The sequence below is a fragment of the Wyeomyia smithii genome, chromosome 3 (assembly GCF_029784165.1).
Source record: "Wyeomyia smithii strain HCP4-BCI-WySm-NY-G18 chromosome 3, ASM2978416v1, whole genome shotgun sequence".
Lineage (NCBI taxonomy): Eukaryota > Metazoa > Arthropoda > Insecta > Diptera > Culicidae > Wyeomyia > Wyeomyia smithii.
Window position 1 is genome coordinate 59137681 of NC_073696.1, and position 16526 is coordinate 59154206.

General features: G+C 37.5%; 1 protein-coding gene across 2 annotated transcripts in view; it reads left to right on the forward strand.

Moving 5' to 3' along the window:
* The first annotated feature begins 700 nt into the window (after positions 1 to 700).
* LOC129728711 (zwei Ig domain protein zig-8-like) overlaps positions 701 to 16526 on the forward strand; it is a 182019-nt gene continuing 166193 nt past the window's right edge. For both annotated transcript variants that reach the window (XM_055687164.1, XM_055687163.1), the window contains exon 1: positions 701 to 1721. The gene's annotated coding sequence lies outside the window, so the exon portion shown is untranslated. The remainder of the gene's footprint in view (positions 1722 to 16526) is intronic.

Sequence of the window (16526 nt, forward strand, 5' to 3'; positions counted from 1 at the left end):
GGTCTTTAGTTGAGGGTTTAGATTATCATCTTACTGAATCATTAATAACATTTATCATTTTCATACGAAATCATTAAAACTATATTCTATATCAGTATAACAGTAATTAATGGAGATATGTATTCTCATATTCTCTTCACTTCCGATTATCAACTGCCACGATAGTTCATCTACATTGTTCCATCCTCAATGGACAGCCATTGCCTATTCCAAGCATTGCCTTTCGGTACCAATTCACAGTCCATTGATATGCTCTCAGTAGGACAAGCATCGGGTGAAACACCGGAGCAAACAAGTATCGAATTCCATCGTCTGAGCCAGATCGAGCAAACCTAATCGAATAAAGTGGAACTTGTTCATGCCGTCGAAGCAGTGGATGTCTACACATTCCGATAGCTCTTGGGTCAAAGTTTTTGCCGCGTGAACTACTTTCCTGCCGAATTGGCAGAGTGCATGCCGTACTACGACTCCAGTATCTACTGCACTGGATTTTCAACCCAGGGAGAAACGCCCAGCATCGTCGTCGGGAGCTCTAGTCTCTCGGTTTGGGTTGGAAAATGAGTGCCCACCGTGCGAGTTCTTTGTTGATTTCTTTTTGTGGCACTCATATCTGCTACTCACTGACGGTGCCACTCCGGCGAAGGCGTGTGAAGAATGATGACAAAGTACCATAAATGAAAAGTAATCTCAGTACCCTAGTGGCGCCCAACCGGTGCGGATCGACGGCTAAGCGGCTCCTGATAATCGTCTAGAACTGTTGCTCGGTCCGATTCTCGTTGCGTTGGTTTCTGGAAGTTGCGTTCGGTTCCTGGTGGGTGGTAGAGTGTGCAGCGGAAATGTTTAATTAAATATTACGATGATGACGACCGCAAATCATCTACAAGCGGCGCACGTGGTCCGCTTGCCGTGTGACAATCATTTGTCGGCAGGTGGGTGCAACAGAATTGAGCAAATAATCGCAATCGGATGAGCGGAATCGTAAATATTTGTTCTTCGTTCGTAAGGATTAGTGACCGAAGGGCGGTTTAGTGACACGGATAGGATTGCCTTTGTGAACGGAAATCATCTGTCGAAAGGAGGCCGCTTGTTATCTCGTGCAGCTGTACACCGAAAAAAAGGCTGTTAATTTCATGTGACTGATTTTGAATGACATGCCGTTGATAGCTCCGTAGCAAATATCAACATTTGAATGAATGAAAAATAACTGCGTATAGCTCCGATGCAACATCGATAGCCACATCGAAAATAGTTATTTTCGGTGGGAAAAACTTCTGCAACGTGAGTGATTGCACTGTGACGAGTGTTTCGGTCATATTTTCTCTGGGATTTGGAGATATTTATGTATGTGACATGCGGAATGTACCTCGAAAAATTATGTCATATTCTGATTGGTGCAGTGTCGACGCCTGACAGGGAAACGAAACGAAATAGTTTTCAAAGCCTCGCTGGGGTTTTCAGTCGAAAACAGATAAACCAGAAATTTCTATTAACCTTGTGTGCAGTGTGAGTTATATTCGTCCATCTGGCGCTCGGTGCATCGGGAAAAAATCGGTGATAGTGTGCCGGAAAATAATCTGCGAACGGTCGTGAAATAAAAATGGATTAGCGCCTTCCATCGCTAGTCGTTACGCTAGTAGACTGCTGTTTGTTATCGTTGCTGTTCAGCGGGTCGTTAAGGATTTATAACCGCGGGAGATCATATAAAAGGATTTTGCTAGCAGGTAGGTTCATCGTTGTATCATCAATGAAATTGAGGCTAAGGGTTGTAATACCGTACGTATTTTGCCTTTGGAAATTTACGCTTTGTTTGGAACTTCCAAGTCTATCCCGTTGATGTTTAGGAAAGTAGAACTTTACTCTTGAAAGTATCGTTTGACGTAAACGTCTCAACTATATTAAAGATTTAACTTTGAAATAGAATGTGTGTATTTCTTGGAAATTCAATAAAATGCTTTGATAATTTATAGTTTTGTCACATCAAACAGCATAATAACGACAGTTTCTAGCTTTTTAATTTTTTTGACTTTTAAATTAAGCAGTCTGGATTTTTGATTAGTACAGACCCTGTTCGATTTTGGCACGTTTCGTTTCTGGCACAGTTCAATTTTGGAACTGTTTGATTTTGGCACATGTGCTATCAGAATCTCTCAATCAGAATACTCAATTTGGATGGATTCTTGATATAGTTTTTTTCTTGATATTTTTTACATTTATTTCTAGAGCTCATCCATCAAGTTTAATAAATAAATCTGAAGAAAAGGCCATTTGTTTTGCTTGAACTTCGTGTAAAAGAAGTTAACAAGTAAAACTATCTTAAATGAACTGGAAATATGCAAAAAGTTCATGATAAAACAATATTAAGTTTGTGGTTGGTTGATTTTTTTTTTACAAAAACGGTTGTTCCAAACAAAACAGTTCTGAAAATATTAAAACATTGTTGGTGTTTTTGGCTAGAGGATACATGGCATTTTCGCAGGTATTAAGACCATTATGGCTCAAGGTTAACTTTTGAAAACGCCGAATCTGTTTTAGTGGGTGAATTTATTACTCGATTTGAAAAAAATTGAACTGAAATAAACAATTACTACTTTTTTAAATTATGAATAAACACTTATTAATACCGTAGACATACATCCAAGCCGAGTTTCAAACTTGTGTAAACTTTATAGTACTAGCAATAGGTTACCAAATAGCGCTACCAATGACGCCAGCTTCGAATACCTGCAAAATGTATTATAGCAATGAGGTCACTATGCGGCCCTAGTGGAGAAGTGACTTAAAACACATTTTACTTTGAAAATTTACACGGCACTTTCGTTCAATGTTGTTCCTGCTTGAAAGTTTGTCTGTGCTTATACTAAATTTGCAAAAAAAATCATTCTTCTATTTTATCTCAATTTGAAGCATGTAAAATTGATATTATTTTAACACTTTCAAAACTTGCCGAAAGATGACGAAGAAATTAATTTTAGTTCTATTTGGGAGATCAAACAGGGTAATCGCTCCTATATGAATCTCATTACTTTATCATACATTCTAAAACCTTCGACTGTTCGACTAAATCGAGCGGTGAAAACATTCCCCTTAGAAAATTAGAGAAATTTAACGTGAAAGTGAGCGAATGAGAGGAAGGATTGCAGTATTGGTACAGTTTTAAAATTTTTGGTTAACTTACTTAAAGTTTGCGTAATTGAAAATAACGACTTTGATGTCAATTAAATCAAGAAAGCTTTATTTGAACATATCCTTATCCTTACCAACACGCTTAGAATCCTGAGTAAGTATCCCCAGGATACCTTTAACTCGGTGACGGAATCGTGAAAGGAATCGCAAACACGATCCGGAGGATTCCCAATCACGATTCTCATTCAAGAATCCTAGAGCCATATACAGGGCATTCCTGAGGGTTCTTTTTTCAGGATTCCTTTTCAAGGACGCTCCAAAGAATCCAATGTGAGGAATCCTAGAGAATCTGTGCGAATCGCATGTGCTCGTCCGGGTAGTCGTTTTTTAAAAGATGAAAGATGATAGCTTTTTAACCATTACTGTGAATTTTAGTACCCTTAGCCACCTCAGAAGTGCGTAAAGTCTTCGGAGACTATAATGCAATTTTTCTGTGAACAAACAAAGAAGCGACGAACCCAGCGTGCAAATACTCTGCGGCCTTTTGACGTACTTCTGAGCTCGCTAGGGGCACATAAATTCGCAAAAATGATCCTTCCAGTTTGAGCATTAGGGCAAAACTTTGCAAAATTCAAAATTCTGGGCTCTTGATCCTGTGTAAAACTTTCACTTTGAATAACAACGAATACCGTGCTGGATCGAAACCCGTACAGTATCGAAATCCGTACACCTGATGTTTTTCTTCAGTTTTAAGCATTATAAAAGTGAAAATTCATAAGATAGTTACATGTACATATCCGCTGAGTTGTTGGCCTTCTGTTAAATTAAACTATGCGCCAGTAGGCCATGAAATAAAATTATTAAAAATGAAAAATCTATCGTGTATCGGTTTCAGTTGTCATTTCGTTGTATCGTTAGAGAATTTACTAAGGAAACGTTCTTCAGATAAAAACGATTTTCAAGTGGGATATAAGTGTTTTACTCTGTGAATCTTTTTAAAATTGATGGAAAAGGTAAGTCTTTGTCATTTTCGAGCTGTATATTGTCTAATAAATAGTGTAAGTTGTATTTATTCAACAAAAACTCTGCCGTATGGATTTTGATTCTTTTTATTTGCTTGAATCGAAATCCGTACAGCGTGTGTATCATGCATATATTGTTGAACTTTCTTCTTGTTTTCAGCATATAATGGAAGAAAACAAGTATAAATATACGGCAAACAATTTTAAACGAGCTGTGACTGAGGTGCGCAAGGGAAAGTCGTACCGGGAAGCTTCGAGAGGTTCCGGCGTTTCGGTTACTACGAAACGCTACGAAAATTGCACTATTTCAGCTGATATCAAAAATTAGAAAACCGTGTGAAACTTTAGAAGCCAGTTGATCCTCAAAATATACTTATTCGGTAATTTTGAGATAAATTATAAATAAAAGATGTTCATTTTTGTACTTCTTCATCTATACGGAGTTTGATTTATTGTTGTATTTGATCCAGTCTATATCGCGTGTGTGCGGATTTCGATTCAAAAGTGTACGGGTTTTGATTCAGACAAAAAACTGTGTACGGATTTCGATTCAAAACATGTTCTATTTAAACATGATTTTTTCAAGTTTCGGAGTGATTTCAATCATTTTGCTGGAAAATAGTGATAAAATATAAGTAGACCTATAAGTAAATATGTCAGTTTAAAGCAATATGTGATTTCTTGATTTTATATTGACCGTCGAAGATTATCATGTGCTTAGGTGTACGGATTTCGATCCAGCACGGTATAGAAAACAACGAAAATATTACCACTGAGATGCAGTTTGAAATTTTGTGTTTTTTGAGGTTCATTAAAAACTGAATTTCTATGCTAGGCATGCTCGCATGTGATTGGTTCGTTATTCGCGTAAATTTGTCCTCGAAAATTTTTATCATTTTTTCACCGCTGAGCAATGGATAAATGATCATAACTAACGTTTTAAAAATTGTCCAACATTTTTCTATACCACAACATATTGATTATTGTTACCCATCATATGGTTATAATGTTATTAGCGTTTGAAACATGACGGAACAGTTATCAGTTCCATTTACAGTTTTATAGAATGTACCCCAGTACATATAGAGAACAAAGACGCTATCATTTCGTAATTTCATGAGGAACAACTGAACTTTCTTATGAAAAATCTCTGTGCATTTTTTCAACGACCAAAAAAGTGAAACTTTGACCGCTTAAATGTTCCACCTCGCGAAATGCTATTGAGCTGAAATGTAGAATAGGAATTTTTTCGAGAAGAAGATGCTTTTGAGCGCTACTGCCAAACGGAATTGGGAGGTCCAATTTTTGCGCCGCCTAATAAATAGTAATGCCGAACCCCAATATTGAAAAAGAAATAGAATCAAAGTCTCAAAGGGGTTTGAATTCTAAACTCCCCTCTCCTCCATTGCATTGGCTTCGTCACTGAATACAATAAAATGCATGTTTAGCCCATAGAAATATTTGTGCAAAATTTGAGACAAATTAAAGCCATAGCCAAATGAAATATTTAAATTGGGACATTTTGCATGAAATAGCTGTCAAGTTCTCTCATTAGACGACTTTTCCTTTTTTTATAGGTAGTTAGTTCAATTTTCGTCAATTTTTGTGAACAATTACTCATTTTTCATTATCTACTATCTTCTCTTCTATATGAATATAAAATAAGTAGCTGTCCATGTGTCACGATTAAATTCAAGAACGGTTTAGCGGTTCGGCATAAAAATTGGTTCGTAAGGATTTTTGAGGCCAGGGAAGGTTATTATGGTAGTTTGAGACCCCTTTCATCTTTATAAGGGAAGGATCCCATACAAATGAAACACAAATTTCTGCGTAACTCCAGAACTAATCAAGCAAATGGAACCAACAGTTAAATGTGGGGATTTTAGAGTACAATAAATATTTTTATGATGATTTTCCTTAGCCCTTTTTAAGGGGGGCTAAAATTGCCAAACATGGCCCAATTTAAAAATTTCCGGTTTTGGGAGTATACCGTGGAATGGGGTGAAATTGATCAGCGGGGTGAAATTGATCACCTGATCACGTGATAAAAAATATTAATCAAAAGATATTGCTCTTACAACAATGTAAACGTGTTCTTAAACGCAACTTTTGCATGTTTCACATAACTGTCAAAGTTAACCCTTGCATGCCCGGTGCAATTTTTGATATTTTCATAATTCTTCTGACTCAGTCAAAACTAAATCAAATTTTGATCAAACAAGTTTCCAAATAACAAAAAAAGTATTAATTTTACTTAAAGTAATCTTAGTTGCGGGTTAATTACGTTAAATTTGGAGAAGTGAGTAAAGTTTGATAAGAGCTCAAAAAATGGAATTTTCAACAATGATCATTCCATACCATTAAAGAAATACTGATGAATTCGCATGAAACCACAAAGATTTTAATTTCAGAGCTAGTTTTTGAGCTTTTGCAACAAACCGAATCGAAATCGGTCTAACGACGATCAAATAAGAGCAAATTTAGCAACAAGCAGCTCGTGAACCGAAATGAACAAATTTTAACCTAAATTATCGTTATTTTCGTTTCCAGTACAGAAAACATCATTTATCTTTAGCATATCGAAAAAAAGCACATTGCCAAAAGAATGTAAGGATTTCAATGGTGATCAATTTCACCCCAATTTACCCCATAGTACCTTATAGAATTATCGAATTTATTTCGTGAAGTAGACGATAGAAGTTTCACCAATAGCCATAGAGGTTTACTGGACATACCAGTACTTGTTTTAAAATTATATTATTCCGAAAAAATGTACATGAAGCTAGTAAATTGGAATATGTTATAAAAATTAATCAATTTCACCCCGTTCCATGGTACCAAAAGGCCGGAACTAAATTTCAGACGCCATTTGTAAATCCAAGATGGCAACAGATGGCTTCTGGAAAAAAATCTAATGAGCATAACCAGATTTAGGGCCATGGCCCCTACACTTTTGGGGCCTGCGTAAAAGCTCACTTCTACAAAAAAATTCAATAAATTCGTAGCACTTTAAATTATCTGAAATTCTCATAAACAAGCCTCTAATAAACTTTCTTTAACCCAAATTTTTTTATCTGTTTATTGAAATTTCGACAGCTGGAAAGGGGGGCTCAACAAAGTTCTTGGCCACCTGGCCTCCAAAATCATCAATCCGGTTCTGATAATGAGACCAAAAATCATCCGATATGGGTTTTCCCCGGCTTTGTCATGATGCTCAGGAGCTGGGAATCAACTCCGAATCTCTTGATAAATCTTCACTTCCGATTTCTGTAAATGAGCCTTAAGGTAAAACGGTGTTGTATCCACAAATGGCTGACTTTTGGCTGATTGGCTGAAGAAGTTCAAATTGCTGCTGTACAGTCGAATTATTCAACCGTGTTCGTTTAGGCGTTTTGATATTTTTAATGAAGTGTTAATGAATAAACGAGAAAATACTAAATCTACGATAAATACCCATTATAGCTACCCAAACACGTGCTATAGCGATCCATGCATACGAACGAATAAGAAATTTAATTCGATGGCGTGTATTTTTATAAGCGACTAATATTTGCCACTGAGCGCTTTCTGCTGCTCCAGAAAGAACCGTTCGATTTGCCGGCCAATGCACGAATGGGAAATTCAATTCGATGGCGTGCGTATGATACCGGTACAGTTTTGGATGAGGTGAAATGTTCGAACGGTTTCAAGGTTTTGTCAGTTATTTAAAAAGAGGGAGGAGTTTAGAAAAATACTGAATGGCAAAAAAAGTAAAACAACAACAACAACAACAACAACAATAACAACAACAACAAAAACAACAACAACAACAACAACAAATCAGTTACAAAGTCAGATCGGTTGTTTTCATTAGTGTCGACTGTGCTTGGGAAGAGAGGTAGTGATTGATTGCTCAGTATGATTTAGACAATCGATGTTATTTACCAATTTTTCAATAGTGTATCTCAAACAATAGGTTGTTTTTGTTACATAAATTGAGTTGTAAAAAAATTCTGATCAGTTGACGCCAAACCCTGACCACTTTTCCCTGTTTTTCCTGGTTGAATTACTAGATTTTCAAATTCAGGTGCCTAACTTCAAGATAGACGTTAGTCCAACGTCAAAGAAAGCAAAAACTGGCAGCTAAAGTGCATCGAGAGTTAAAGAAAAGTTTACTGCCCATAATCGCATATCAGTCCCTTCTTTATTTCCATCAAGTTGAAAAAACAGCGCGTAAAGGTATTTTTCTTGATTAAGTTATTTCAGCTGTTGAGCGTGGTTTATTCCCATATTTTCGACATGATATAATGAGATAGAAATTTACCACAACTTCTCTATAAGAACGACAAGAATGCAGGTGGGACTGGTATGCGATTATAGGCAGTTTACGGAAATGCAGCTCTATGTGAAACAATGTACCTTGACTGGTGATCTTTCACTTTAAAGACGTATTTTCGATGTTGACGACTGTCCACGTGCCAAAAACCTACAAGACCATTGAACCGGAGGAATTGATCGACGAGGATACATGCATGCAGGAACAGCTTCCTTGCAGCTTATTCGAAGTTACCCGTAAAGTCATTTATGAGAGATTTTATTCTTTGGAGATGATTTAAAAATAACGAACTTGGGTTCTCTATGATTTGAAGCCAAGGTTGGGTGTCGTTTTTTGCCTGTGAATAACTGCTCCAGCGGCAAAATAAAAGGAGGGGTTTCGCATCGTGGCAGGGGACGTAAATGGATTATTTACCGCAACCTAAAGAAAAGAAAGTCATGCAAATTTCCCAGCCATGCTTCTACGTCGTCGATTCAGCTAAATATATACGCTGACAGGTTCAAGCTGTGTATTTGTCGAGACCAGTTGGGGGTTATTTATAATGAGCTTTTGAAACCGACCGAAGCCATCACTAGGGAATGGTATCAACTTAAAATTGATGCTATTAGGCCAAGTACTGCTTGAAAAACGTCCACAATATGAGCAGACGTACGAAAAAGTGATACTACAGCATGACAACGATCGGCCTCATTCTACCAAAGTCGTTGAAACTGATATAGAGGTGTTGAATGAGAAGTCCTATCTCACCCGCCATCTCGTACACAATTGAAGCATTTTTTTGGTAATCTAGGTAATGTTATGCCAAATGTAATGATTGCCATTACATTTGTATATGACTAGCGAATATCTAATAAATGATAGGTACTCCATTCTGTTTCAAACGTATCAATGTCGGTTACAGCTGATCTGGAAGCAAAGTCATAAATCAACAAGTAATTATGAAATCGATTCGAACAAAGTGTTCGTTTTTTTTCTCTCTTTTCAAAGCGTTTGTTTTACATTTGACCAGATACAACGGAGCTTTGTTGGCAAAAATACAATGTTAGCTATTACATCGCATATTTTTCATTAGCTATCTGAAGTAATAAAATATTGATGGCTCGAAAAACAAATAAACTTTCCTGTTGATTACCGTCCATAAACGTACAACAATCAGGCTTGAGGGCATCTGTCACACGCAACATTTGCCACCTCGTTCGATGCTGCCGGTTTTCTAGGGCAATATATATGTGTGTGCGGTACGGTAGTAAAGATGTTTGTAATCTATACGGGAAATTGTGTCGCTTATCGCAGGACCTCAAGGGATGAGAGTTCAAATGCATTGTGTCCATCAGCACAAGCGATAAATCCGGTGCGAGGAGACAACAAAACGGCAAGCTAATTACGATTGGTAGGGTTGTACGAGTATATGGTGCTACTTCCCCATGGCGACGCACTCTCAATCATTTCAGTAGTGCTGTAGGGTGCGGGCGCTATGATTGGTACTTCTTGTGTAAAATTTTGAACAAAGTGTGCAGTACCATCGAAAATATTCGTATATCCAAAAAGATGTTGAAGATTGTTCAAGATTGTTTTTATAGTATATAAAAATTAAAATCTTGATTCAAATGTGATAGTATCAATATATTTGGGTAGCCAGTCGGGCTCTCTATCTCCAACCACTGCCCGGTTACCCGAATATTTGTGGCGAGTAATAATCATAATCATCAGCTACGCCAGCCGCGTCGACATCATTATCGGCTTTAAAGGCTTTCCGAGAATTTATTGCAATCGGTTTTTGATGGGAACCGTTCGTGGTCATGGCAGCCGCGGATCGGAAAGCTGGCGGCTGTCCAACTATACCACATTCGTTCGAATTAGATGGCTGCCTTTGACAGCTTTGGGCAAAGCGGTTTGGTTGGTGGCAAAATAGATTAGGCTATCGTGCGTGTTAGTTTCGTGAAGGATTTTCAATTTTATGGCTTCCTCACATGTGGAAATCGAATTTTAAAATTGGGGTCGCATTTTAGTGCTCAATACCATTTCACTTTATACGTCGCTGAGCAAGATAGCAATGCGTATTGAAATCGACGCATTTTCTGGTTTAGAAGTGGTAATAATGAAACCAAATAGATACCACGAAAAAATCACTCGTGCATGACAGTATAATAATGTGAACATTAAATCAACTAATGATGGCACGATAATTAAAACTGGAATGATTAATTCGCAATTGATTAATTTGGTTGACCGGGAAACAAACAAATGTAGGGTTGTTGTGTTCTTAAAAACACCGAAAATTTAGAGTTGTTTTTGATGTCTTCTAGATTCAATTCTTATTGCCCCATTTGCTTCTTAACAAGTCTAAAATTGTCCATTTTCCGGCTGTGTTAAAATAATCATGAACAGCAACAGCGAAAGCATACAGGGCATTCGTTTTTTTAGGACGACTTGCCATCAATTCTATTTTAATCAGCATATGGAGCGATTTAGTGTGAAACATGCTTTTTCACTACACTCTATTATCGCGGTTAAAAGCTGGGTTATTGATTTCGGTACGGTGACAATTCACCTAGCGGTGTTAGGAACATGGTTTCGACGCTACTCGAAGGTTTCCCAAAGGACAAATTGTTCAGTACCAATGGCGCGATGGTTGTGACAATCAGGGTTGATTTGTTGACACTCTTGAGTGAAAATGAAAAAAAAAGCATCCATAAACGTTATTTTTTTACAATCCTTTCAGAGTTCTCCCTTCCCGCTTTTTGCATGGAAGTGAACTGTCAAAACACCTCATTATATTTCATGCGATGGAAGCAAGACAACAAAATCAGTTTATCAGTTAACGAAGATTGTCAAGGCATCGGTCAGTGTCAGTAAAAAGTGTTTCGGTGAGGTTTATTTTGGTTGAGTGGACTGTTTGTTTTTCTTTTTCGCTTTGAAGTGAAGATCATTTGGTTGGATTTGTCGTGAAATTTTATTCCGTAACCGTGAACGATGCGCGCGATCTATTTCATCTGAGTATAACAGCACGTTACTAGGACGAAAATCTAGTGTATCTGAAAGAGTGCTGCGATCATTGGAAGTGAAAATTGAAAATGATTGGCTGTGATTTTCGAAGAATTTTGTTGGGAAAACTGACTTTTATTAGCACTGGTGTCAATACTTTAGCTATTCTGTGTACAAAAAGTAAATAACGCAGTCGACAGCCACGTACATTTCAGTTTAGTGTTAGGTTATTTTTATTTGATATGCGGGCGTATTTGAACTTTTACGTTCAACGTTAGCTCGAGTTTAATTTTATTTGAATAATGCTCGATTTTTTCTTCAATTAGCAATTACCAATAATGAATAACAAATATGTGCGACTGGTTTAAAAAAAATGTGAAAACACACGTTCCATGAAATAAAATTTTCAGCCACTACTGAAATTAAAATATGCTTGTCGCGGCTCTTCTGTTACAACCGATTCGTACCCATTCCGTTTGGCTAGAGGACAATAACTTTTCATTTCATTTCCTTTCAATGCAAACTCGCTGCTACATATTGCGGCACGGTAGTAGCGCGCGAGTCAGGCATATGGCAATTTGATTGTTGTACCGTAAAGCAAATCTACCGTAAAGGATCGGCGATTATTCGTTTGGTTTGTTTGCTCTTCTGGAACAATACAGTGGAACAGAAAAATGAAATCCTGCTGCTGCGAAGAACAAAGGAAAATTGTTTAAACATTTCCGTGGCGCGTACGTTTCCTCGAACTCTCGGTAGCCAGTGCCGGTATTGTTTCGTTTTTTTTTCTCGCGGAATAAGGACTTTTTGGGTTGCTACTAGAGAGCAAAGCAAACGCAAGCAGTATCAAATTCCCGAATAAATATTACTTTGGTTCGTGTTTACGTTAGAAATGACGTTATATTTCTTTGACCGCTGCTATGCTCACAACTGAGTCAATAAGTGCGCTTAAGGGTATTTGTATTTGAATAAAAAAGCACCATTTTTGCGAGGTAATTCGGAAATGGCTAACTTAATTGTTGTATGCATAAAATTGAAGATTATTTTTAATTTTCAAACTACAATGAAATTACTCTAATTAAACTTGAACTATTGTTGTTCCAAACAACAAGAAACGCTCCAACACCACTGTTGATACTTGTTTGACCTCAAATATCACATGTTGTGTCGGTCTGTTGTCGTAAACGTGCAGTATCGAGCATCTCGGAAGTTGATTATGCTCTATACAACGTTTATTTTCAAGGGTTTCATTTTCTCGCTGTGTTCCAGACGTTGCATCCAGTGTATTTCATCCTAATAGCTAACGGTTATGGAGAACACAGCAGTACCAACTCACTCCCGGTGGAATTGAAGATAAGGTTTCCATGCATGCTGATTGCAATTTCGTCGGATGCATTTCAAACGGTGCTACTTCGTGATCTGATGTAATGTGAATATGATTGCACGGCATACATTATATTTCATAGTATGCGATTCCGTGCACAGGGTGTACAAAACAAGAGAAAAAGTTGATATTTTTTATACTCTTCTTTTTTAACACACAGTGTAACTTTTTAAGTCTTTTGTTATTTATAAACTGTTCTGAAAACGATGAATACACTTTCATCTTCAAATGAAACAAAATATATAGGATTTGTTAAATAATTGTATTCTCAAGTAGGCTTAATAATATGAGACATTTTTTCACATTCGCAAATAGCTTGCCCTACCATTACCTTCTTGCTAATTTTTTCGGTGTAAAAGGCTTTCACTGAATTAAGAACATCCATGCGCTTCGGTGTGGTATAAAAACGGCGGTCCTGGCAGAGTCTTATAGTCTACTTTTATGTAGGTTTCGCCATTCATTATAACACACCCCTGTTTCTTGGTCAGAAGAACGTACATATGCTTTTCGCCATACCTTCGTTATGCAGTTTGAACTGCTCCGACGCTCACTCCTTCTATATTCTTCTATTATTCAATAGATCAATGTTATATAATCAACTCTCAATTAAAATAGTTTAGAGCCGATCCGATTGCATTTATTTTAATTTTTTTCGTCAGCGAACGTACAAGTTTTATGATTATTCTATTTAAACCGTTCATAGTTTACATATAAAATAAAACTAAATTATCCTCAATGTGAGCCTTGGGGTACAATCGATGCGATTTAGGTAGGATATATGATTTGATGGGCTAATACAAAATTAAGAAAAAATCGAAAAGGTTTGTAAAGTCTTCTTCAGTTAGTATTTGGCCGCTAAGAGTTTGAGAGGTTGTGTATGAGATACGACCGCATGTTTAATGATAATTTTCAAAAGAGGGCCAGTCATGAGTATGAATGGAGATTAGATGGCACCTTAGGATAACTATGACATTTCCTACATGCGAAACTCGGAATTCCAAACGTTCGTTAAGTCTCAACGGCATTTTTCACAGATGGCTCAAAAATAGGTACAAAAACTGGTGCAGGAATCTTCGGCTCTGGAATTAATATTTCAGTGGCGATGGGACACTGGCCAACAGTGTTTCATGCAGAAATTTTCGCAATCTTAGAATGTGCTACTGTTTGTCTGACAAAAAAATTCAAACATGCAAATATTTGTATTTTGTCTGATAGTCAAAAAACGTTGTAAGCATTTGATGCTAATAAATGTACATTCTAGTCTGGGAAGGTATTCTCACCTTGCGACACTTATGTCAAAGGAACTCAAATAATTTATACTGGTTTCCAGGACATTGTGGCATTGGTGGGAATGAAAAGGTAGACGAACTGGAAAAACAAGGATCTAACTCACAGTTTATTGGCCCAGAACCTTTCTGTGCAATATCGAAAACAAACGTACATTGAATCGGTCCGTAAGTTTCTAATAAAATTCACGTGTATTTTCGCACTAAGGTTGTAAATTTTCAAGTATATCGGGTGTCGCGTGTGTAAGATACAAATTAGTTAGAGTGGAGTGAAAATTAGAAGATCAAAAATGGAAGTGATTATGCAGTGTAAATTGGCACAGAAGATATAGTTCGCCATTTGTGTACGTTTTGATTTTTACCAAGTGAACGGTAGTGTTAGTGAAAAGAGAGTGGAAACCGTAAAGAAGGAATGAGGTCCAACACGTCCTCTCCACTGACATCGATTGGGTGTTTTTTTTTATCTTCCGCTGAGCGAAGTGCAAAGCTTTCTTGCATTTGTGGTTCCTGCTGCTGGCTCGCAAAATGCAACTGGAGAGACAGGAAACAGAAGCTAAGTATTGGTTTTGGTGATATTTCACGTAGTGTTTGAAACGGGATCAGAGTGAAATTGTGACTACCTATGTTAACGCACACAGCTTTTCTTCCATTCGATTTGAACGGCATGTGAGCGAGAGGGAATTTTTTTTTTTTCTGCCTTTTGTGCTGCTTACGACCGCAGAGGCACCTTCGAAGATGCCGATTCTCTGATTTTTTCTCTCTCGATCACTTGCTGTGTGTGTTGGGTAGCGCGTTCATGTGTTCATGATTTTTTTTACGTTGCATCAACTTGCAAGTTGCAGTGGGCTGACATGAGAATATGTGTTCAGCAAATAGACCATCGCACGGTGACGTCGCGCATTTGCGTTTGACAGCTATTGGTGGCTTTGTTTGCCTTCGGGCGATGCAGTTTGGTTCTAAATTATAGCAGATCATTTCAGTTGTGACCAGTGATGCCACATGTATAGATTTGTCTGCTTTTATACAGATTTCTTGCGTATTTTTCATACAGATATCTGCATGCAGATTGCAGATTTTCTGGAAATAATACAGATTTTTTTGGTTTTCATGGGGTAGTAAATTGAACTTCTTGATGTGGTTGAAAAGCGGAGATTGGCTCGGATGCGGTTCAGCGTGTCTTAGGTTTTACTATATTCATATGCTTCTATAAATCTTTGAACACGCTAACTTTCACAAGATCGAATTGATAGTTTTACAATAGAGTTTGATCATCTATCATTCACACGCGACAAATATCTAAGTGCTTCGTCTGTCATGAAGAGTTCTGATCGGTTACGGTCATTTAAACATATTTAACCCTATGATTTTTATGATTTTCCTAGCTTTTGGACAAATGTTGATACACTTGAATTTTTTTTTTTTATTCAATAATGTTTAAATCTTGTTGGATGCAATTTTTTGTTTTTGAATTTTAAGGGCTTTGGATGCATGTATATTTGCCAGTTTTTGAATTCATTAGGATACTTAGCTCATTCCAAATTATATTACAAGAGAAAAACGCGTTGTAGATCTTATATCCTCTTAAATTGCGGTTGGCTTACAGTTTCCGAATAAAGTTTAACGTCTTACGAAATAAAGCTACTCATTGATTCGTGAATGGGTAAATTAAGGTGTTCATGAGCAGAAACGCGTAGAGTCGTACGATACGTAAGGTAACCGAAATTACTTAACCTCCACGATTCGCTTGTATCCCGTCACTGCAAATATGATGAGGTTTCAAACATGTTGGCACCTGGCGCGCTTTCGTGAGCTCATATATCGAAGATCGCACCACTAACCTCGGGAAAGTGCGTGCACGTCGGGTTCAAAATTGGAAGGGTCGGTTAGTTCCTCTATTAGTACAAAGCTCGTTATTCCCGTCGTACTCCTAAAATCAATGAAACAAAACGTCTTAGATACATAGAAGATAGGTTCGCGAAAAATATCTTAGTGGACGAGGGCCCATAAATACCGCCAAGAGTTTTATCGTATGTAGAGAAGAAACGCGACAAACAACTAACACAAAATTCCTATACCCGTGGTGCTTGTGGAGTGTGCAGGAGTATATCCGGCCTCTAGTAACAACAAGTATCGAACTAACACCCCTTTCCTTCCTTCCTTTGATCTACGTTCTGGACCGGCAGGCGTCGGTACTGATCAGCATGCAGGGGTTATTGGAGATGCACATCGAAAAGCTAAATCCCAAGCAGGAATCACTGAATTCGATTTACAACTCCAATCGATCCTGATCAGTAACGAAGTGGCAACCGGTGGTGATCAATCAAGCTCAAGCTCAAGCTCAAGAACCTTTCTGTGCAATATCATACTGTGCAGTAAAAATGAAACTTAAACGTTGGGAAGATCTAAAGCAATTG